Raw genomic sequence first — 22,299 nt, forward strand, 5'->3', positions numbered from 1 at the left:
ATTAGCACTTGGCTTAATAATTATCAAGGCCCCACACAACAGTGAAACCTTACATTTCCATTAGTTAAGGAAACTACCCATTAATATTGCTCAGTAAACCAATACAGAATATTAAAAGATTTTGATAACAAAGAATTCTAACTGAAAAGGGAGGCCTTCGAGAGAACCACCACACTTTCTTTCCAAATTAGCCATTTAGTACACCAAGCACTCAAAACTGGAAACGGAACAATGAACCATGGATCGTCCCATTCAAAGTCCTTTTGGAAGCAACAGTTCTTATTCCACCAGCACTGGCCATTGTTCAAAGCATTTTTGGATCTTCTCCTTTACAACAATCTTCAAATAGCATTAGATATTTATAGATACGTCTCTTATTTTCTTTCTTTGCACAAAACCGTTCTTATGCAATTTATTATTGAATCTTGTTTCTAAATATCTTTGGGGCTATTTTTAAAAACCAAAACTATCTCTCACCCCCAAAAACATATCTGTCCTCCCAGTTAATATTAATACTTTGAAAGAGGCTTTGTCCTGAAATGAAGATGACAAGTCTTCCAAGGGCTAAAGTCTCTAGAGGACTTTTTTTAAATGAACAAAATACTGTCTGATACTCCACGAATTACTTCCCAAGAACTGAAAGTTTTTATCTTTTATAATTTAAACATGCTCCCCAAATTACTGCTTGTAATCAGGCTTTTCATTATAAGTAACATAAAGGCAATTTCAATAAAAATACAATAAACCCGAACATACAACATTGTACAATATTCAAGTAGCTCACTTGTACACTGGCTATGCACTATATTAGAATTAATAAGGTATCAATATCATATAGGAAAATATGACACTAAGCATTTTTCAGTTATCCTTTTGACTACAGAGCACCCACATTCCTGCAGTGGACTTGCTGCCAATATAAGTGTACAATAACACAACTTCTAACCCATAAGAAAGCGGAAATGGGTTTTCTCCTTAATTTAAAATCATGTACAGGAATATAATGGGAAGGATGCAATGACTGATTTGGTTTGACTAGGTTAAGCAGGATTGATAAAAGAACTTATTAATTATTAATTTTAATAATTCATTTTATTTAACTCCATATATTCAAAATATTAACATTTCAACATGTATAGCGCATAAAACAATAAATGGTACATTTTACCTATTTTATTTCCTAAGCCTTGAAATTCGATGTATATTTCACAGTAATAGCACAACTCAGCTTGGAGACTGATAAAGAACTTATTCTTTCTTAAACCTGTGCCACTGGGAAGAACCTTGTTCACATTACAAGACGAGTGAAAGCCAAACGAAGCCATTACTCCTTACACAGGAGTCAAACTGGTAGGCAGCCTGAGAGCAATACAGCACTTCTGCTCCGCAAGGGACAGGCCTCCTCGCCTCCAAGCCTCTCCTGCCCCACCCCAACCCAACTCTCCCCCAGCTAACCCTCCCCCTCCTTCAGGACAAGGGAGAAGAAACATCACCTTCAGGAAACCATCACCAATGCTCTCAGTGCATGGAAAAACTGGGTCAAAGTGGCCCCCTCTATACTCTCCAAAGCACACTTTCAAACCGCAACATAGCACCTCCACACTGTAGTCATTGGGTGACTAGTCTAGCCTCTCCTACTAAAATACAAACACCCTGAGGGTGAGAACAGGTCCCCAAAATGAAGATCCCCAGGACCACACACACTGGTTGGTATATAGTAATCATTCAAATGACTGGGTAAACCATCTGCGGAGAGAAGCAATGGTCGGGCCCACCATCACGTGTGTTACTCACGCCAGTCCTTCAGCTGCAGTGTAACAAAGGCCTCAGGAACACTGATGTGTGCTGGAGGAGCTCCTATTTTAGTGCCAGGCAGGGTGTTCTGGGAGGTGGATATGAAAAGGGGGTGAGGGAAGGGCAGACCTCACTCACAGAGCAGTGGCAGTGGCGTTACTAGAACAAAGAGGCCCTTAGTCAACATGCAGCTGTTGAACAGTGCATCCAAACTGAAAAGCCGTAACTTGAGAAATGAGCTCTGACTCAAAGGCTTAAAAACAGTATTAATAAACCTACCAAGGAAGAAGTTCCCTCCAGGACCCTCCATGCACCTATGAAAGTTTGCAACTCACTTGAGAGGGGAGTCTTTGTCTCGTCCATTACATTGTCAAAGTCTATACAAAAATGAGTATTAGACTGGAAGAGAGAGAGGCAAAGGGAAAAGAAAAAAAGAATGTGAACGTGAACACACACACACACTCTCCGCCATCAAAACATCAGCTACTCTCTTGCAACTTCTCCCATCAAATCTTGCTCTTATTTGACAGTGGCAGAAAGCATCCCACGTTCCATGCTACTCAATCCACTTTCCGCGCCCCAGCCCAAGCCCCTTTCACACCTTTCTCAAAAATGCCCTCAGAGCCCATGAAGACTTCTCAAAGAAGCTGCTAACGGAGAGTGAGAATTACTCGGCTGGGAGGGATAGGGAGACCCGCTCCAGCTGCTCCAAAAGTTCAAATGTGCAGATAAGCCTCCATCTATTTTTAGGTTTAGCTCTGCCCACCCTTTAAGAGTCTCTAGCACACTACAAGAGCTCTAAGGCAATCTAAAGCAACATTCTCCCTTAACTGACCTCAATTCTATGTGCGTCAGGCTCTGACACCTAGGGATCTCACAAAAGACTTGTTTACTTTATGAGACTGCTGTGCTATATATTTTTCAACTACCATTTTTTAAAAACTTAAGAAACCAAATAAACATAATCAAAATCATTATCGTCAGGATTTCTGAGTCACTGTCCATTTGCACCTTTGTTTAATGAGAATGGAAATGGCTTGCAGACTTCCATATATTTCAAGATTCCTAATCTGTGAAAAACTGGCAATGAGTCATAACCCTATTAAGTGTGAAATCTCATTTTTTAGGTGTAGTCCCTTAAAGAAAAAAAAAGAAAGGAGTGAAAAGAAAAATTATTCTATGTTTCAGCTTCTCTTCCTACAATTCCATGCTGTTCAGGTAACTTCTCCTTTTACGTAACAGAGTGGACTCGTTAGCCCTTCATTTTTACCCTCAGCAGCATTTCCTGGCGGCGTACTCTGGTAAAGTGAGGTATTCCCCCCTCCACATCCCAGTCACCGCATGCGTTTTAAGTATCGACTTCCAACTTGTACTGGCCTTTACTGTCTCAGCAGGTGGTCAACTGACTAGCTGGGCAATGGTCTCCACATCCATTCCTTCAAGCAGGAAGAGTTAGACTGGACTAAACTGAGACTTTCCAAGAAGCTGTTCTGCAGATCATCATAAAAATGAAGTGACAACAGTCTGCGTACTGACGCTACCACTGCTCTGTAAAGACGCTGTTTCGAGGGCCAGACACCCTGTGGCATCCAGAAGTGACATGGCAATATAAACGGTATGTCTTCTTTCTCCCATCCGCTGCACTTTATAACCCCAGAGGGAACATGAAGTGACCTTCTCAGCGCCCTATGCACCTGGCGGCAGTGGCCTTTAGCAAGCGAAGCATGACACACGTGCATGTTTACCACGGACGAAAGACGTATATCATCTTTAAGAGCTTTTGACTTTTTGCTACAACAAATAAGTGCTGATTAATTCATCGTTTCTCTTCATTTCCCCTTTCCCCTCACCAGAAAAAAGAGTGAATTTGGAAAAACATTACTCTCCTTCCCAACTCAAGTAAACCAGAATGCAACCAACTCTTGAAATGTAAATGATGAAGCACCTCTACTTCCATCTACCTGGCAACCAAACAACCCTCCACATGATGATATCCAGCTCAGTACTGACATACAATCACACTCAAGAGGATACTTGTATGAAAAGCTTAGGGGGAAATGCACACCAAGTTAATCAGCATGACCACAGTTCAATTTATCAGGAACAGAAATGTGGCAACATAATGGCAAGCCACAGACTATCAGAAGGAGAACAGCATTTTTTAAACTTGTTCTGGGGCTCGCAATTTAACCCTTTCAGTTCAAGGTAATACTTTGTTAAAATGCACACAGAGATACACAGTTGGACTCTTCCCATCAATACCAATCAGATGGGGAAATTTTTTTTTTCTTTCTGGAAACAACTGTTCTAATTAAACTCTTGGGAGTGAGATTCTTGAGTAAGAGTCTATTTTCTTATTTTAATCTCTAAACATGTAACAATGCCTGACACCCAGTAGACACTGAAAGTAGACTGCTGAATTTAATTATCTACCTTAAACCCATGTACACTATTTCAGCTGTTCCCCTTTTGTGGTTAAAAGCGTTCTTAGCCACTTGTGGTCTTTATTATTAAGGACAAGTATGTGACTGAATTCCTGAAAACCTCCAGAAATACGCTTGAGTAGTCAATGCTACGACTGTAGCTCTAAGCTGACATCAAAAACATGCACAGCTTGGGCTGACGCTGAACCAGAACAGCAGCAACATCACAAGCGCTAGGACTGCACCATCCAGTCCAGGGGCACCAGCCACACCAGGCAGTTAGTCTCCCCTGGTGGGCCAGTGGTTAAGACCTCACCCTTCAGTGCAGGGGCTGCAGGCTCGATCCCTGGGGGGGAGCTAAGATGCCACCTGCCTCAGGGCCAAGGACCGAGAAACTGAAACAGAAAAACAGAGGCAATATTGTAACAGATTTAATAAAGACTTTAAAAATGGTCCCCATTAAAAAAAAGGAGGGGGGGCAGTCCAAACTGAGATGTGCTCTGTGTGTCAAATACCCATTGACTTTCAGACTCAGTGCCAAAAAAAGGTACAATATCTCAATTTCCATATTAATTATATGTTGAAATCATATTTTTGTGTATTTTGAGTTAAATATTAAAATTAACATCACTTGTTTTTTGCTACTACAGTTTTAAATTCCATGAGGCTCACTTTGTATTTCTATCAGACAGTGCTAAGTTGGAGCCAGACAGATTTAGGTTTAATTCCCAAGATCAATAACTCCCTTGGTTTTGTGCAATCTGAACATCTGACCAATATTTGGGTTTAATTCCTCCTTCTATGAAATTACAATAATGTCATCCTCTTCACTGGTCATGGCTGAGGGTGAGTGGGTACTTAGGACATAACGGCTAGAACACAGGAGAAAGGCAGTGAACGGCAGCAAGCAAACAAACATACGTAACACATCCTGCCTCTGACACCACTGCGCTCAAATAAGCATCACAAAAAGCCTGTCAATGGGTTAACAAAGGACTGCTCTTTTAACACTGTGTGACCTGTCATTGCATTTCAATATTTCTGTGTCTGAAAAATACCCCTCAACCATACTGATTAACTCAGCAACATTGACCAATGCTCCAAAACCATATTTCTGTGATTTCTGGTTTATTTTTACATAAATACCTAAAGGTCTGTTGTTTGAATGCTGTTCCAAAACATATCAGAAAGATTCATTTGGTCATACACAAAAATTTTAAGACAAAAAAAAGCAGTCAAAATCTCACACAAAATGAGGTTTCTAAAATTTCAAAGTCTAAAACTACTGGAACTTACTTGGTATCTATTTAGGAGGGAGGAAAGACCTCACCCCTACCTAGAATGAACATGAATATTTCTAATACTACTCTAGGACCAACTCAGCATTAAAAAAAAAAAACAGCAAGAAAAAGTGACCTGCTGTTAGTAAATGAGCAAGCTTGTAAGAAAAAATTATTACAAAAATCAAGTTAAGTTGTTCAAGCTAAGCATTAATAAAATCTTCTGGGAAGAAAGGAAGCAAGACCGTTTGGTGAATAAAATCCCATATCTCATACTGAAATCTAACACATCTCTACGATACCAACATATCAAACCCCACCACAGATAACAAATGCCAATTCTAGTAAGTATAACCCTAGGAGGACAGGTCATCTTCCCTGTTCCAGTAAACTGTTAAGGAAGCCTGTGTGTAGAATGCCTAAAATTTACCTTTAAGTGGAGAAGGAAGAAGAGGAAGAGACAAGGAAACTGTGGTCTTGGTGAGAACGGACTAGAGCGAACACACTGGTCCTCAGATGGGTCAGTTTTCTGGAGAATGACCTTGACGCTAGCTTTCCAACAGACACCAGAGTTCCCATAATCTATCATGATGTGATGTGATACTTCATATGTCTTGCAGGTCACAGCCAATTACCCAAATGCTCTCAGATTTCCTTTTCCCCACTGAAAACTAGTCAGCCGTAGAAGAAATTAAGAACCTCGGGCACACTCACTGACCACTGAAGGTCCTGAATTATTGTGGCTACCAGCCGTGACCATGGTACTCGCAGCGAGGGGTATAAGGTGTGATTTTACACTAAGGAGATGGATGATTTCCCAAGTGAACTAATAGCAGGGAGAGGGGAGACTAACAGAATGAATAAAAAGGCACCAGTCTGCCACAGTCCCTGGCTACCCACAAGTGAGGCTTAAACCCAAAGCTAATTAGGCTGCTTACAAAGTACCCCTCCAAAATTACTGAGGTAATTTTAACATATATTTCTTTTGTGACTCTTTCCCCAAGCACATATCACAGAGCTAAATATAAACTGCACAACAAATAGTTGTTCAGAATAGTATCTCTTAAGTATCTGGCAGTCCAGTGAACTCCTGAGTTTATAAAAGGATAATCTCGTCCTATTCTTCTTTAACACTCTCGAGGTTTCAGACTGCAACAGCTGACCCTTGAACAAAGCATGGGTTAGGGGCGCTGATCCTGGGCTAAGCTGAAAATCCACACAGAACTTATAGTCGGCCCACCATATATGTTCCTCGGTATCCACGGTTCGATGTCTGTGGACCATGTAATACTATAATATTTACTACTGAAAAAATCCACATGTAGTTCCAATCAGTGTTGTTCAAAGTCATCTCTACTTCCCTTCTCAAAGCAGACACAGCTGTTCTATCATGTCTCCACCTTTGTTCAAATCTTGCTACTGCCCTTTACCATACCGACTCAACATCTTTCTGTTTATAACTATCTCGAGCCACAAATTCCAAGCTTAGTCAAAGCACCAGTTCTCTCAGAAACTTCCTGTCACATTTTCAGAGCTAATCTTCCATCTATGCATATCTCACTTTAAAAAGTCATTGCTCTCTGAAATTTCACAGAAGACTAAGCAAAGAAAAAAATGATCAGACTTCTAGAGTAAGTTCCCTACCACCCCAAATCTAAAACTAAATTAACACACGAAACATCCCAATTCCAGAGAACTCAACCAAGAAAGCTCACATAATATAGCCTTTCTCCCAAGTAGGTTTTTCCCTTCATCAAAAAGCTGAAAACCTATGTAACACAAAGCCTGGCATCAACTTTAGAAAACAGAAAACTAACCCTCCTCCCAGGCCATGCAAGTCTCATCCAGTCATATACTTCCCGAATACAACGGGAAGGATGAAGAAAAAGATTCAAACAGATGCCAAGAGTCTCAGAGTTAGGACATCTTTTCAATTTGTCATTTGCTCAAAGATGGTCATTGAAAAGAACCAAGAACAAATTAACCATTCATCTTAGAAACCCATCCACATGAAGAAAAGGCATTCTGACATAAGAGTTAACGAAACACGGAGTCCACCAACTTGCTTATCCAACTCTGGAGCTCCCTAACTCTTCCCAAATTACTAAATAAAGGAACACTCTGAAGCCGTATCGTTTGTATTTATAGTACATTTTCCATCTTCGTTCTATATATAATCAGCTACATCTCACTAAAACTCATTTTCATTATGTCTGGGAATCTTTTCTGTTAATGATCATTGGAATAAATAGCTATTGACCAGTTCAGAGGAGAAAAAGCACAATGTTCCTTTTCCTCCTCCTCTTTTTTTTTTTTAAACTGTGCAACTATTCATAAGTTCTTGTTTTGTCTTCCCCTCATTTTAAAACTCCTTCAACACAATTAGCAATTCAATTCCACCACAAAATACAGTTTTAGAAATGAATAGGCAATCTTCGCAACAGTTTAAATTTGCCCCCTGTAAAAGCCTATTTACATAATACAAAAGTCCAAAAGACAAGTTCCAATTACATGTGGCCACAGCAATGCTGAGCAAAAGTAAGACTGGCTTGAAGGCACAGTATGAGAAACCTGGGTATAAAACTAGAGTTGGTCAAGACCAAAATACGAAAAAAGAAGTACACCTCCTTTCCAGGCTTTTTGGGCTAAAACAGATACTCATTTCCATTTCCTTGGAGGGGGTTAAAAAGAAAGAAAACAATGAGAGCTTACTAATTATAATAAAGTATAAAAAATATGGGGCTTCCCCGGTGGCTCAGGGAATCCGCCTGCCAACGCAGGAGACCTGGGTTCGATCCCTGTGTAGGGAAGATCCCTGGAGAAGGAAATGGCAACCCACTCCAGTATTCTTGCCTGGGAAATCCCACGCACAGAGGAGCCTGGTGGGCTACAGTCCACGGGGTAGCAAAGAGTTGGACACGACTGAGAGACTGAGCACACAGGCACAAAGTAAAATATACACACTCTTTAATAAAGCGTTACAATGTGGAGCATAAATAAAACTGTTCCTCTAATTAATTTCAGAACAAGTTTACAAAGACAATGTTGAAGTATCTGAACAGTAGCATGCCCAGTTGCTCGAGCATCTGGGACACCGAGGTGAGAGTACAAGCGCTGGTGACGCCCTCTCCGGCAGCAAACCGTCCCACCAGGCAGAAACAAGGGATCTGCGGGTGATCCCCAACGAGCGGGCCGCACACATCCGGAATGGAAACCACAACAATGCAGCTCCTGTGCGAGGTGCCTGGGTGCGCTGGCTCCCCCTTTTGTCAATCTGCTTTCACACTTGATTGTCTTGAGGTCACCCGATGCTCTCAGCAAGTAACACCCAAGAGCCCGGAATCAGACACACAGCACTATCCTTGATTTACCGCCTTCAACCCCATTCCCGTTTCCTCTTCTGCCAGCGGGGAAACCAACCTCTGATCCAAAACGACACTTTGATGACCTAAAGTTTCCTGGCGGCTTCCCTCATAGCTCAGTCGGTAAAGAATCTGCCTGCAATGCAAAGGACCTGGGTTCGATCCCTGGGTCAGGAAGACCCTCTGGAGAAGAAAATGGCAATCCACTCCAGAATTCTTGCCTGGAAAATCCCATGGACAGAGGAGCTTGGTGGGCTAAAGTCCATGGGGCCACAAGAGTCGGACACGACTTAGTGACTAAACCAAACCAAACCAAAGTTTCCTGTACCCCTGAGTGAAACCAGGAGCAGCAACTAGCCCAAGCGAGGGTCTCTGAACTACAGCCGCCCTGAGCCTCCCCCACCTTGAGCTATACCACATACTAACGACTACTACCTATGAGACATAAAGCCGGGCTTCCCTGGTGGCTCAGCGGTGAAGCATCAGCCGGGCAGTGCAGGAGACTCGGGTTCGATCCCCGGTCTGGGACGATCCCCCATGACACAGAACAGCTAAGCCTGTGAGCCACAACTACTGAGCCGGTGCTTAGAGCCCGGGAGCCACTACCAGAGAGAAGCCCCCTCCTCGCAGCACCTGGAGAAAGCCCATGTGCAGCAGCGAAGACCCAGCACAGCCAAAAATAAACCAATCTTCAAAATAAAACAAACACACAAAGCCTACAGCCTTCCAGGCAGGGTCTGCTGTGAAATTCTGCTCACCTTCTAAGGATCTGGTTCCATGAAACAGCAGCAGACTACGGCCTGGGTTCAAAAACAAACCAAAAAAACCAACCATAGGCAGGACCTTTAGCCAACCTGGAGCCCTCCATGAGCCATCTCCAGATTATGCACTCTTCAGGACATCCCTGGCTGTCCAGTGGTTAAGACTCTGAACTTCCACTGCAGGGGGTCACTCGTCTGACCCCTGGTCGGGGAACTAAGATGATCCTGCCTGCCACAGCACAGCCCCCCCAAAAAAGATAATGCACTTTTATTCCAATAACTGATCCGCAGCATGTTTATGGTGCTGATTCATGACACACAGCTTTCTGTGCGGTGGTAGAGAATCGCAAAGAGCTCAGGCTTTTGAATCAGACTTGAGCGAGCCCCAAAGCCTGGCTGTGCTACTTAACCTCCTGAATAAGTGTGAGCCAATGACTTAACCTCTCTGTCTTTCTGTGCCTCTGCTTCCTGATTTGTAAAACTGGGGAAATATATGCACTGCAAGATAAAGATTAGAGGAAGTAATTAATATAGGTACTTTGGCGCAGGGCCAGACACATGTTAAGTGCCCAGAAACTCGGCACAATAAAACAGAAACTATTTCTCTCTTCTTGTGTGTGGCTCCTGTACGGATTTCCAGATACGCCGGGATCTAAAGATTTCCCTCAGAAGCTAATTCCCACCTGTAACCTACAGTCAGTGTTCTCAAACTTTACACAGAACAAACTCACTATACAGAACGAAATCATGAAATATTAAAATAACCTGCTTTTATGAAAAATAACTGTATTTCCCCAAAACATAAGTCTCATGAAAAAGTGGCTTGTTTTATATTTTCGCATATATTTTATATCTCTTTAACATCTGGCTTAAGATAACTACTAGATTCTCATGTCTGCTTCTGCATTCAAACAACGTAACATATGAAGTTCTGACTGAAGTATATGAAAAAAAATTCAGCTTCAGATCCACAGCTAGGAAGAGAGTTTTTTAGCCTTTTCAAATAATTGTGAGTATTTTCCTTTGATATTATACTAAAACTTGACAATGGTAGGTAGTTCCTCATAGGTTAGTGGTAAGCCCTCTATTAAAGTCATCGGTCTTTCACTCTGAATGAATCCTTTATCTATGGGGTACCATATGGACTTCCCTGGTGGCACAGTGGCTGGGACTCCAGGCTTGACCTGCACAAGTCTGATTCCTTGGTCAGGGAACTAGGATCCCGCACGCCACGCAGCACTGGTGGGGGCGGGGAGAGAAAGGTACTATAAAGGCTGAGATTTGATAAAAGTGAAAATTTCCTGCTTCATGGAGAACGTTAAGTAAAACCGACATTATTTTTCACTCAGAGCACACAACTTTCCAGTTACCATGACTACTCAAACTCACCTGAGCACCCCCGCCAAGGCTCAGGCTGGCGCACCAGCAGTCTTATCCAACGCTGCTTGTGCAATGCCGGGCCTCCCCAGCGGCTCAGCAGTAAAGAACCTGCCAACAATGCAGGTGATGCAGGAGATGTGGGTTGGATCCCTGGGTTGGGAAGATTCCTCTGGAGGAGGAAATGGCAACCCACTCCAGTATTCTTGCCTGGAGAATCCCATGGACAAAGGAGCCTGGTGGGCTACAGTCCATGGGGTCACAAACAGTTAGACACAACAGAGTGACTAAACCCAAAAGAATACTGGCTGCATCAAAGGCCACAAACACAAGAACAGACTGGAAGAAAACATTTATAAATCACATATTCAATAAGGGGTTTCAGTTCAGTCGCTCAGTCATGTACGACTTTTTGCAACCCCATGGACTGCAGCACGCCAGGCTTTCCTGTCCATCACTAACTCCCGGAGCTTACTCAAACTCACGTCGGTGATGCCATCCAACCATCTCATCCTCTGTCATCCCCTTCTCCTCCCACCTTCAATCTTTCCCAGCATCAAGGTCTTTTCCAAGGAGTCGGTTCTTCACATCAGGTGACCAAAGTATTGGAGTTTCAGCTTCAGCATCAGTCCTTCCAATGAATATTCAGGACTGATTTCCTTTAGGATGGACTGGCTGGATCTCCTTGCAGTCCAAGGGACTGTTAAAGAGTCTTCAACACCACAGTTCAAAAGCATCAATTCTTTGGCACTCAACTTTCTTTATAGTCCAACTCTCACATTCATACATCACTACTGGAAAAACCATAGCTTTGACTAGACGGACCTTTGTTGGCAAAGTAATGTCTCTGCTTTTTAATATGCTGTCTAGGTTGATCATAGCTTTTCTTCCAAGGAGCAAGCGTCTTTTCATTTCATGGCTGCAGTCAATAAGGGGTTAATATACAGCATATATAAAGAACTCCTTCAACTCAATTACAAAAATTTAAAGAACCCAATTTTTTAAAATGGGCAGAGAACTTGGAATATTTCTCCAAGAAAGATAAACAAATGGCCAATAAATACATGAAAAGATGTTGAATATTATTAATTATTTGAGAAATGTAAATCAAAACTACAATGAGATACCACCTCACACCCATTAGAATGACTACTACTGAGGGGGGGGGAAACAAGAGGACGTGGAGAAATCGGAATTCTTGGGCGCTGCTGATGGGAATGTGAGACAGTGTTGACCACCATGGGAAAAATGTATGGTGGTTCCTGAAAAAATTAAAAATAGAACTACCATATAATCCAGCAATTCCACTTATAGGTGTATACACTCCAAGAACTGAAAGCAGGAACTTCAAGAGATATTTGCATGCCCATGTCCACAGCAGTATTATTCACAACAGCTAACGGGCAGAAGCAACTCTATTGGTTGAACAGTCTACTGGTGGATGAATGAAGAAAGAAAACGTGGTACATCCATACACTGAATACTATTCGGCCTCAGAAGGATATTCTGAGACACAAGTGGACTTTGAGGACCTGATGCTAAGTGAAACAAGCCAGTGACAAAAAAGACAAACGCTATGATGATTCTACTTATATAAAGTACCTGCTGCTGCTGCTGCTAAGTCGCTTCAGTTGTGTCCGACTCTGTGCGACCCCATAGACAGCAGCCCACTGGGCTCCCCCGTCCCTGGGATTCTCCAGGCAAGAACACTGGAGTGGGTTGCCCTTTCCTTCTCCAATGCATGAAAGTGAAAAGTGAAAGTGAGGTCACTCAGTTGTGTCGGACTCCTAGCGACCCCATGGACTGCAGCCCACCAGGCTCCTCCGTCCATGGGAGTTTCCAGGCAAGACTACTGGAGTGGGGTGCCATTGCCTTCTCCCATAAAGTACCCAGAACAGCTAAACTAAAAGGATGCAAGTAGAATGGTGGGGGCTTGGGGGTTAGGAGAAAACAAGTAGTTATTGTTTAATAGGTACAGTTTCATTTCAGAAAACAGATGGTGGCGATGGTTACAAAACAACGTAAATGCACTTACGAATCCGTCTGCAATGCGGGAGACCTGGGTTCAATTCCTGGGTTGGGAAGATTCCCTGAAGAATGGAAAGGCTACCCTCTCCAGTATTCTGGCCTGGAGAATTCCAAGGACTGTGTAGTCCACGGGGTCACAAAGGGTCAGACATGACTTTCACTCACCACCAAACTGCACACCTAAAAATGGTTAAGATCGCAGATTTCACGCAATGTGTATTTCACCAAAACTACTTTAATTTAAAAAATAAAGATTACTGGCACACAGTGAACTGACAGTGTTTTCTGGATGAATAAATGACCTTTAAAGGAGCGTAAGCAAGAACAAAAACCAAGGAAAGAGGTAATCTAAGCTCGGCTCCAATGTCACCTCCTCTAGGAAACCTGCTCCTCCATACCCACCATGCCAGGGTGAATCAGGCCGCTCAGTACACAGTCATTCACCCGCAGCCTGAGCTGCAACCGTCCAGTCACCCTGGACCCACTCCGTCCCACCACCTACTCACCAAGCTTAATCCACGCGACCTGGACAACGCCCAGTGGATCTGCTGACGCCCCTCTCCTCTCTGCACCACCCAGCCCCTCAGCACTGCTGCCACAGACAATGCTGACTGTCTCTTCCCCCTCTTCTGGGGGCAGCGCTCCCCTGTCACCAAGTCACTACCCATACTGCTCCCAGAACGAATCATCCAAAATAAAAACCGAGGCTCCTCCCTTTAGCTTCAGGAGGACAAACTCAATTCCTAGCGTGACACGGAGACACTCCACCCATTCTACCTTAACCACCCACATGACACACGCCACCCACTGCACAAGCATAGGGCCGGCTGTGCTTCTCTGACCCGACGCTGTCCCACAGGGCCACTGTTCTATTCCTTCTCTCCTCAACCCACGCTTGGCCAACTCCTACATGCACGCTTTAAGATCCAATCCAAATATCCCACCCCTCACCTGTGTCCCTTAGAGCTTTTTAGGTATCACTCTCATACCATAAGTTTCCATCTCACTCAAAAATTATCTGCGGGCCTTCCCTGGTGGTCCAGTGATTACGACTCGAGGCTTCTAAGGCAGGGGGTGTGGGTTCCACCCCTGGCTGGGGAACCAAGTTTCCACAGGCTGTGCAGCGCAGTCAAGAAAAAAAATTATCTTTGCATTCCTAGTGGCTGGTTCCATTCATTTTGCTCATTTTCTTCAATGTGCTAATACTACTTACAACTGGCATAACATTAATTTTTGTCTTGTGAGCAAGATGCTTACCCTCTAGAGATGCACTTTTAGTGACATGAGACTGTGTCTTACTCTCCATTGGTTCTTTCAGGGCCTGGCACATAACAGGATGCTTCAAATGTCTGCTGAACAGAATCCCCAGGTAATTTACCCCTAGAAAGTTAGTTTCATGCTCATATACTTTCCCCTCAAAGTGTCTAAGTTCTGCTCTGAGATGTTGATTATTACATTTAATTGTACTTACAATACTCCGCAATGAAACAAGTTGCAAGCAACTTACTATGGCACTAGGAAACCCTTGTGTCCTGAAACAGGAAGACACAAATAACTTACTTCTTAACAGGAACGCACACGGCCAAAGTCAGTGCCTTCTGCGTAGGTCTTCTCTTATCTTCCATCATCCTGGACCATGATTTGTGCTGAAAACTTTTTTCCCCAATAACAGCTGCAACTACAGACGGAATCCAGCAGCATGCTATAGCAGGTTTTGTTTACTCCATTTTACACACACAAAAACTACATTTCGGAAAGGCTTTGTATGCAGCCCAACGTCGCAAACACTACTGAGGAGCAAGCAAAACTTAAAACCCACACGAAGTTGTGGGGACTTCAGTCAAGTTCCTTCTCTCAGGACGTAAAGCACAAGAACAAAGGCCACGACTCCACTCTAACAAGGTACACAGGGTAACAGAAGATCCAGGAAAAGAGTTTATCCAGTCACTCTCCTTTGTATTCTGAGATTATTCTACCAACTATCATATGCAACATGCAGTGCGTCCTTCAAGACACATCCAGACCCTCCTTCTTTCTGCCCCAAAGGCCACTCTGTTAGCAAAACTAAGAACTGCCTGCAATTTACAACAGGCTTTGTAAGTGAGCCTTGGCTTTGGAGTGAGACTGATTTGGACCAGTGTTCTGGATCCCGCTCTGACCAGCTGTGTGGCCTACACAAGGATGCTCACAGCTTCTTGGAGCCCCCAATTCCTTAACTGAAACATGGAAATAAAAACTCCCTCACAAGACAGTGAACAGACAGCATCCAGAACAGAGTAAGCACTCAATAAATCCATAAATCCACAGGCTCCCTCATCCTGTCCCAACTGTAGCAGGATGCTGTCTCCAATTCTTGCATCCACACCAGATCAGAATTCAAAGTACTTGGTCCTCTGCAAAATCAGAAAAAGAATCACAGAGTCTTGTCCAGCCCACCTGTTCTGTGGATACCAAGTTCATGACCAAAACTACCACAGTTAGCTAACAGCCAAACCAGAGGAGGATCTGGGTCTTTTTCACCACCCATTTCAAAATTCTGAATCAGTGGCACATATTTTTCAGGAGATCGTCAATAGAGACAGCAAAACATCAAGACAAAAAAGTTTGAGCTGGTTAAAACATTGACCCACACATTCTTATGCCCTAGAATTATCCCACATGTCACATCAAGAAGTGCTAAGGTAACTCTTTAAGAAAACACAAGGCAGACCTCACACAATGGCAAAGAAGACTCAGTGTCCAGTGTGTTCTAGGATACAGCATTGTAGATATGCTTTTCTTTTTTTAATGCCATTGCCACATAGGGTCCTACTACTTAACCCCAGAAGCCAGGAGGCGGAAAGTGCAAGCAAAGAAAGCAAAGTAACGAACAATAACACCACTTGTCAAACAAAAGCAAATTAATCATTGAGTTTTCAACACAATCACCCTCTAACAGCCACTCACTCGGTAAATATCACTGAGTCCCTACCCTATGCTAGGAGCTAGGGAAAGGTGTGCCATAACCCCCAGGAGAGGGAATGAGACGCAGCGGAAAAACTGACAACACGGGACAGCGGCACACCTGAAAGGCTTGAGAAGTCAGAAGGAGAAACTCTACACCACTACTAAGAATGAAACAGGGTTTCAACAGGAAGTATCCTTCAAGGCGCATGTAAAAGCCGAGTCAAATGTGGACATGCGGAGATGGTAAGGAACATTCTGTGTGTTCCCAGAGTGAGATCTCAGCACAGGCAGGCAAAGTGACCAGCAAGGGTGTCTCAAACGCATGAATGGGCAAAGGCATGTCCAGTTCAACACGGCAAGAGAACAGGTTCAAAGCGTGTGGTGGGCCGGACTGAGGTTTTATTCTGTGGGCACTGAGGAGCTATTAATGTTTTCAAGCAGGGCAGTGACAGCACCGAAGCTGTATTTCTGGAAGCATTACACTGACAGAGCATACAATGGGTGACAGCTGAAAGAGCAGCCTGGCTGCTGTGTCACCGAGTTCCCCTACGTCCGCACGAACCTGGCTCTGCTCTCGGTCAGCGCCTCTCCTCGGCAGTCCTCTACACCAGTCAGTACTGACACGCATGCGGTGACCCACAGGCAGTAACATCAGCACCGGCCAGGTTACAGTACACAGACAGCCCGACGGTGGTGCAGGCGGGACTCAAAGTTCATTTCTCGCTCATCGGCACGGGTCCCAGGAAATTCACAGAGACTGTCCTTCTCAACTCAGCATTCCCTCTGCACTAGCCACGTGGCGGGATCCCAACAGCAGGGAAAGAGAGAAGATTTCACAGCGGCTTTTAAATGCTTTCGTCCCAAAGTGACGTGTGTCATTTCTGCTCAATTTCACTGCTTGCAGCAGGACACCCGGTCACAGGTGGACTTGAGACTGGGTGATCCATCTTCTCACATGAGTAAGGAAGAGCTAGAAACCCTGGTGAGCAGCATCACCAGGTGGTGTCTTTACAATGCCCAGTAATCAATTATTACATTTTGAAGGGGAAAAAAAAAAGAGCCTAGTTTCTTCACAATTAAGTAATATCACAGTAAACTTGTTCTCGAGGCATCAAGTTATCACCAAATTTCCCTAGCTTTATGGATATCATGAATCTCACGCTGATTATGAACTAATGTAATCTATAGAAGAATTCAGCATCACCTACTGCAGAAGTCTGTTTGTCTTCACATCTATTATTCTTTCAGGAATCATTTCCAAGCTTTCATACAGACTATTTCATCCTGCTCTAATCTGATAAATGTCTCACTTATTCCTTATCTGGAAGGAGATAATGGATAAGGAATATATATATTCAGTCTGATCAAACCATTTCTGCCCTCTGATTAAGAGTCCTTGGCATAATCCAAAGCAGGTTAAGAACAGCAAGGGAGCTTCCTAGAGATCTAGTGCTCATGACTTCAAAGCGTTCACTGCCATGGACCAGGTTCAACCCCTAGTCAGGGAGCTGAGATCCCACAAGTCACATGGCGAGGCAAAAACAAATAAAAACAATGAAAGCTGCCAACTACTTATATTGCCTGATTTCACTAATGAGTAACCATGAGTAGTCACGGTGCTACAATTTCTTCGGCTACAAGTCTACTCTAAATGTAGGAGAGGCAAGCTAACAACAACGCGTGCACATATTTTAGAAGCGCAATCCTACTTTCAAACCCCAGCTCTCCCCGTTGCTAACTGCGGGAGCTTGGCCAAGCCACACGATCTCCGTGAAGCTGGATGGTCCACACCAACAGCACAGTTAACCCCAGCTGCTTCACAGGGCCACCCCAGGGTTAAAGGAGACAACCTACATGAAACGCCATAAGGCAGATGCTCAAAGAAGCGGCAGGCAGTACAAACGTTTTGATAAGCATGGAATACAGTTTTCTTTACCATTTTATTAAGATTCTCCAAGCTAGGAGAGGTAAAAAGCACTTTGGATTTCTAACTGTGTAGTTGAGAAGCCTCTCACATAAAGGGGGCATCACAGCAGAGACAAAGAGCACACTTTTATCCACCGTTCTGCACAGTGACTTCACAACTGAACCGGAACCAGCATCTCCCTACCTCTGAGAGTCACACCAAGAACAGAGACTATGCAAGAGTATTCAGAAACACTGCTTCTTAGCATCCAACGGCATTTTCAACATGTTTCAGTCTAGATGTTTCCAAATTGATGGTGGCAATGGGACTTTCTTCAAAGGAACTGTCAGAAGAAACCCACAAAATTTTTTCAAGTGGAGTTACTCTATGGGGAACAATTTGGTCTCTTTCTCATGGCCGCCCCAACCCTACTTGGACCCCTGATGTAACTCTAAGGAATCCCGAGGGATTGAGAATATCTTTTGAAAAAAGACAATAAACTAAAAAACAAAAATGGATGCACTTCACTTTTAATGGCAGAAACTGGGGACAGGAAGGGTATGTCTAAGTGACTTGCCCCAGACTGTCAGTAAAAAAACTAAGTCTGGAACCCAAATCTACTGAATCCCGAATCTCCTGTCTGTCCACTTAACAATCAAGTTTTTCTCAGCTACAGAATGCTCTGCATCAAAATTTACCTTTACCTACATCACAGTCCAACAGTTTTGATTCTCAAATTTTATATCTGACATCCTTACTTTCTTACTAATTTTATATTACTCTATTACTCTCACATTACATTCTGCTAATACTTTTTTAATCTTAAAATTTTATTTATTTTGTACTGGAGTACAGCCGATCGACAATGTTGTAATAGTTTCAGGTGGACAGCAAAGGGACTCAGCCACACATATACCTGAATGCATTCTTCCCCCAAATGCCCCTCCCATCCAGGCTGCCACATAACATTGAGTAGAGTTCCCTGTGCTAGACAGCGGTCCCTGCTGGTTATCCATTTTAAATAGAGCAGTATGTGCGTGTCTACCCCAAACTCCCTAACTACCCCTTCTTCCCGGCAACCGTAAGCTTGTTCTCTGAGTCTGTTTCTGTTTGGTAAATCAGTTTATTTATATCATGTCTATTCTCTTACTACTTTGTTCCCAGTAACCTTGCCATGTGTCCCAGAACAACTGCAGAGAAACACGTAACTCCTAGCACTGCTGTATTACCAGGCCTTTTAGGTTAACGCCCCAAACCACAGGCCAAGAAAGAAAAAGTAACCCAGACTCCAGGGGCAAATCCTCTGAAATGTTACAGGCTGAGATCCTAGTCCTCGCCTGATCTGCTAAATGTTGTCACTCCCCTTTTTATCTCCCAAAGGGCAGTGTGTCAAGAAAAAGCTAGGATTAAAATGACTCAAGTTGCCAAGGGGGAGAAAACAGTGAATGCAGGATGGCACACTTTTTAAGACTCAAGTCCAAGCAATGTGATTGTAACAGGGAAAAGAAGGTGAAAACTCTTCTGACCCCGCAAGATTTCCAAAGCTGTAGCCCTCAGAAAATCCAGGTCAGCGGAGAAGATGTCCTCAAAACTCCACTTAACAGGGTTCCTATGAAACCAAAACACCCAGACACATCGATGAAATCTGAACAGTTCAAGAATCAGCTATGCTACATAAAAAACTGGGTGTTTCCAAGAAGATCACAGCTGTTCTCCCGCAACTGAATAACAATCTACAGGTTCCAGGCAACACTGTTATAGAGCTTTCATAAATCAACTCTTCTAGGGATGATTTATCTACTAAGTCAACCAGCAAATCTTTCTCTATAACCAGGACTAGGCTAAAGATCAACCACATAATACTGCTAAGAATGCCCAACAGAACTGACACACTTTGATGTATCAACAGCGCCCGAGACCAACTTACACAATCTACCTGACTTATAACTTGCTATGCAACTGATTCTTCCTACCTATAGTACTGAAAATTCTGACAAATGTTACCTTATTAAAAATCACTGTTATCATAGGTGAGACCAGTTAACTCATCTGTCTCACAGAAAACTATGTGGCCATATTAGTACGTCAAGAGAATGGACCAATTTTTAATTTGATTTTTATTTTCTTGGTTAAACCACAATGTCAACACATGACTGTGATTTGGAGCACATATGCAAATTCTGCATGTCCATTGTTAGACACAATATTGATTTTTAAAGCTTTTTATATGCATTTGGATGTGCACCAGAGTGGCCACAGATCCTCTCATGGATCACTGTGTAGTTGTTGTTCAGTCGCTCAGTCACGTCAGACTCTGCAGCTCCGAGGACTGCAGCACACCATGAGTCTGAGCAAACTCCGGGAGATGGTGAAGGACAGAGAAGCCTGGCATTGCCAAGAGTTGACCACCACTGAGTGCCTGAACAAGAAAGCTTCCCTGTCCTTCACCATCTCCCAAAGTTTGCTCAAACTCATGGCCACTGAGTCAATGATGCCACCCAACCATCTCACCCTCTGTCACCCGCTGCGTCTCTGTGTAGTATGCAGAAGGTTACCTAACTCTATATCATCTCTACAAATCTTATCTGAAACATGTCTGCACCTCATTCCTGGAGTTAATTAGGACTGCTAATTAAGGTGCCGCCGAAGAACATGACCATCAGAGACTTTATTTGAAAGTTCCCTTATGGGCCTTTTAATACTGAGAACCAATCTTAGATTAACTCTCAGTGCTTAAGAGAGTAGGGAGTATGTTTCACGAGCTTCTTTCTGTTCTTTCGGAAATAGAGTTCTTTTACTTATAATTGGCTGCCCGTAGTTCAGTACTTCTACTAGTAATTTTACCATGGCATTTAAAACTTCCTTTTAAACACTGGATTAAAAAAACAACAACAGCTTTAAGATTACGGAGAGTTCGTTTTCTGGTGGCCTAGTGGTTAGGATTCCAAGCTTTCAATCTCTGGGTTCCATCCCTGCTTGGGGAAACTAACCTCCTGCAAGTCACACAGTGCAGGCAAAAAAGAAAGGATGAGAAGTGAAGGGTAAACAGGCACTCATTCTCTGCCAGTGGGAGTGTAAATGACAATGAGCTTTCTGTAGACAACAATATTTATTAAAAGCTGTTGAAACATACAGTCTTTGCTCTAGCAATTCCACTTCTGTGAGAAATAAGTAAACAAGAATACAAAGATTATGTACATGGCTGTTCATCACAGCAGTGTTTACAACAGGATAAAGGGGGAAGGGAGGGACAGAGGGGAGAGAAAAGAAACACCACTCCTAAGAAAGTAATGAGGGCACTCCCTCATGATCCACTGGTTGGGGCTCCAGGCTCTCACTGCCAAAGACATGGATTCAGTCCCTGATCAGGGAATTAAGATTCCATGAGAGGTGTGACATGGTCAAAAAATGGAAAAAAAAATTAAAAAGGCAATGAGTGATCAGAGGATAAACCTAAATCCATACAATGAAATACTATATAGCCATTATATTCACTTGACATTGTGTAAAAGTATAGTTGTGAAATATACTTAATAATCTGTTTATACTTAAGAGCATATAAAATGCAATCACATACGGTATACATAAATGCACATACACCTTCTACAAATTTAGTTTGGGAAGAAAAACACCAGTTGTACCCAAAATATTTTCCAGGCAGTGTCATTTATTCTTATGTGTACTTTTTTGTTTATGGATAATTCCTTAATTTCTGCAGGGACTGTACATTACTGCTGTTAGTAAAAATAAAACAAAAAATCTCTCTCATGAATCATGCAAACTCTGATGACTTCTAGAATAAGAGATTATATACCAGAAACTGAACTTTAAAAATAAATCTACTGGCAAAGTCAAAGTTACACAAAGTTCTGCCAAAATCAGAGCTCACAGTGGATGTTCCTTTCACATAATTACTTATTTCAACTCTTGGTAGCAATGTTCTTGATGCATGAAGAGCTTGGGCCCTGAAGTCAGAGACCGGCATTCAAGTCCTAATTCTTCCACATGCTGTGAGACCCTGAGCAAGTTCTCCAGCCCCTCTGAGCCTCAAGTCTTCTCATCCATTAACTGTGCGTAGCTGACCCCACCTCTTAGAGCTCTGGGGATTAAAATGAAATAAGGCTGTAAGGAACACAGAGGACTAAGCCTGGCACAGGGAAAGCTGTAACAAATGATGGCAGCTGTTACTATTACTGTTGCTATCACACATTAATTAAGAAACAAAATCAAGAGCACTTTAAGAACAGGAACGTTGTCTTTATTTCTGATCACCCCTGGACCCCCAGCACCTAGTAAGTTACCCTGAATGTCTGCTGATTAAGTACACCTATTAATACAATTAATTTATTTATTACCCTCCTTGGACCTCAATCTCCTTCTCTGGCAAAATCATACGAACACCCTGCAGAGGTGAGAACTGAT

General features: G+C 43.0%; 1 protein-coding gene across 31 annotated transcripts in view; it reads right to left on the reverse strand.

The window, feature by feature from the left end:
- AKAP13 (A-kinase anchoring protein 13) overlaps positions 1 to 22,299 on the reverse strand; it is a 322,778-nt gene that overhangs the window by 281,580 nt on the left and 18,899 nt on the right. Inside the window, exon 1 of one of the 31 annotated variants that reach the window (XM_086364743.1) lies at positions 13,033 to 13,205. The exons of the other annotated variants lie outside the window; for them this stretch is intronic. The gene's annotated coding sequence lies outside the window, so the exon portion shown is untranslated. Of the gene's footprint in view, positions 1 to 13,032; positions 13,206 to 22,299 lie in introns of those variants that run through there. 31 annotated transcript variants of the gene reach the window in all.

This window comes from Bos grunniens, chromosome 21 (assembly GCF_055505025.1).
Source record: "Bos grunniens cultivar Pamir isolate PY7600 chromosome 21, Bosgru_T2T1.0, whole genome shotgun sequence".
Taxonomy (NCBI): domain Eukaryota; kingdom Metazoa; phylum Chordata; class Mammalia; order Artiodactyla; family Bovidae; genus Bos; species Bos grunniens.